General features: G+C 33.5%; 1 pseudogene; it reads left to right on the top strand.

The window, feature by feature from the left end:
* Nucleotides 1-2,050: 2,050 nt before the first annotated feature.
* On the top strand, nt 2,051-2,959 carry LOC120148077 (annotated as a pseudogene).
* The last annotated feature ends 285 nt before the right edge of the window (nt 2,960-3,244 follow it).

A 3,244-nucleotide genomic window follows, 5' to 3' on the forward strand; every position in this document is an offset into this window, starting at 1 on the left:
AACTTCAATGATAAAAAAGATTATTTTAGTGACCAGGGCTTTAGTGTCAGGCTCACATTCTCTCAGCAATCTGAAATCGATAAATCTCTGGTCCATCTGGCCACGTATTATGATAATTCGGCAAGCTATTCATCTGGTTACGTTTTATCTTAGGATAAAGAGTCTCATTATTGTTGATAATTAGTCACTAGTTCTTAGTATTTTATTTTAGAGTAAAAATATCTTTATCGTAGAATGTTGATCGTTTTCTGGTTAATGATCTTCATCTATGGAGTTATTTTTCCCATAAATGAAAGATTTGAAAGATAAAATGTTTCAAAAATAATAGGGATTAAGATAATTATTTAGTCGAATATTAATATACCTAAGATTGCAAAAAATTGAAGTCGAGAACAATCAAACATTTTATGAACTTCCGGACCAAGTCTTATTGTTTCTTCATGAGGATAGTGATGTTTTAGGCCAACTTTCTTATTGTTTCTTCACGAGGATAGTAATGTTTTAGGCCAACTTTTAATATAGCTTTCTTTTTATATACATATAAAGAAATAAATTTCATTTTTAATATATTTTAGTAGATTTTACTTTTAAATTTATTTTTTATTTGGTCATTGTAATGACAAAATTCAAAATTTGTTGCAAATAAAAAAAAAACAATTTTGACTCCGTAAACTGTGCTTTTGCTACAGTCACAAACAAGAATCGAGGCAATCATTTCCTCGTTAAAGCCGATGAGGAAACAGTAAAAATAATCCTTCAACTAATTTATATTTTAAGAAATAAATCTCTATATTTTTATTGTATTCAGATCAGTCCCTACTATTTACTTTTACTCCATTTAGGTCCTGTTTTTAGAAATATATTGATTTATGTTAAGAGTTGGTTTAATTAGATTAACAATATATCTAGACTCAAGTAAAAAATTAATAAATTTTTTGACTACAAATTAAAATGTACAAGTTTTATTAAAGAAAATTTTAAGAGTTTATATGAGTATGATAATAAGATTCAATATTCGTTTTAGCCTTTGCACTACACCAATTTCTTTATTTTTGTCTCAGTTTATCGGGGTAAAATATGATAAAATAATATTTTAAATACTAAAATGAGTAAAAAATAGATGTCAGTGTAAGAAATTACAACTTCAAGCTAAGATAATTATAAAATTTAGGGGTGTGCATATCTTAATTTTAACCAAATTAACGTTTAAATTGAGCTGTTCGAGTAATCGATCGATGATCGGATTAATTTCGACTAAGGATTAATTAATTTTTTTTAGAAATTTAATTATTATTTAATTTAATTCTAAACTGATACACTTATTAGTTAATTTGATTATAAACTGATTAAATTATTAGTTAATTTGATTCTAGATTGATAGATGTAAGTATTTTTGTGACCTTTTTTTATTTCATAAATCTTCTAATTTTCCATCTATTTCTTAATTTTTCATATTGCAGGTGATAGAAATGTAAATGGATAAATTTCAAGAAACGTTTTGATTTTGTTATTTTAATCAGAATGAGAAAAATATTAATTGTTTTGATTAATTTAGAAATCTATTACATTAATTAAAATTAATTTGATTTGGTTAAGTATTTGCATATATATTTTAATTTGATTAAATGTTAATAATTTTAAAGAAAAAGTTTAATATAATTAATTTTTATTCGGTTCGATCAATAATAAAACCGGTTTTTTTTTTACCAACAAGGGTAAGGCGTTTAGCCTAGTTTAGGATCACCATTCCTCAACTTCCTCGGGGGGTTGTATGAATTCATGCAGGCCACTAGGAAGCTTCCAGCATACTCCGCTAAGGTATCCGCCACTCTATTACTGTTCCGAGATATGTGCATCCAATCCCGAGCTAACACTGCGTCTATATGTTGTAGAATGGTAAGCGCCTTCCCATTAGGGGATCTCCCTGGATTAGTTTAACCGCATACTTATTATCAGTTTCCACCTGTATCATTCTAAGCCCTAGCCTCCAAGCCATCTGCAAACCTATTAGAATCCCCCATAGCTCAGCTTCAAGAATACCGCAGCATCCAATTTTCTTGGTGAACCCGATTGTTGTCGGACCGCGTTCAAGCCGGCATGACCCAACACTTCATGAAGAGTTACTCCGATCTCCTCATCCGAACATGCCATCAACGCGGTGTCCATGCCATGGGTGGAATGGTATATACGAACATAACTATAACATTTCAACGCATATCATGCATATAAGTGTTCATGAGTCGAGTCGGCCAGAGTTGTTCGATTTTGTGTCGTTTATGTGTTAATGAATGTCCAGTTGTCCTAAACAGGCGGCTCAGATTCCAATCAGAGATGATCCAACAGCTAATGAGGCAGCCTTTGATCTTGTAAGAAAAGATAAACTAAGAGAAGTGAAGGCAGGGCATGATGGAACATGGGCGGCTCATCCGGGACTCATCCAAGCATGCATGGAAGTCTTCACCAACAACATGGGTAATTCTCCTAACCAGATCGAAACAGTCAAACGAGAAGATGCGAGCAACATAACGGAAGACGACTTATTGCAAAGGCCTCGAGGGGTTCGTACGATGGAAGGTCTTCGTTTGAATACTCACGTCGGGATCCAATACTTGGCAGCTTGGTTAACCGGTGCAGGTTCGGTCCCTCTTTACAACCTCATGGAAGATGCTGCAACAGCCGAGATCAGCAGGGTTCAAAACTGGCAGTGGCTGAAATATGGTGTCGAATTGGACGGTGACGGACTAGGGGTTCGAGTGAACCGCGAGCTCTTCGGGCGAGTGGTTGACGAAGAGACGGGGCGGATCGAACGAGAGGTGGGGAAAGAGAAGTTCAAGAAGGGGATGTACAAAGAAGCTTGCAAGATTTTCATTCGCCAATGCACAGCTTCGACATTGGAAGATTTTTTGATGCGTATAATCACATTGTCGTTCATCATCCAAAGGCTCAATCTAAGCTTTGAAAAATGATCCAATGGAACCACGGGGTATGTGTTGTGTTTTGAATCATAAACTAGATTAAGCCGTCTTTCTTGTCATAATTGTCACAACTTCATCAAATAATATTCCAATGTATCCTGTCACTTTTCGGTTGTTATTGGTAATATTACCAGAGCGGTGATGACAATTGCGTAGAGCATAATATAACCGATATAGTTCTTAAAATTGTGATATAATTTATTTAAAAAAAATAATGAGATAAATCTCCTATACAGATGCTAAGGTCCAAATTATATATATTTTTCTTT

Source organism: Hibiscus syriacus, unplaced genomic scaffold, assembly GCF_006381635.1.
Source record: "Hibiscus syriacus cultivar Baekdansim isolate YM2019G1 unplaced genomic scaffold, ASM638163v2 tig00110946_pilon, whole genome shotgun sequence".
In the NCBI taxonomy this organism is placed as follows: Eukaryota; Viridiplantae; Streptophyta; class Magnoliopsida; order Malvales; family Malvaceae; genus Hibiscus; species Hibiscus syriacus.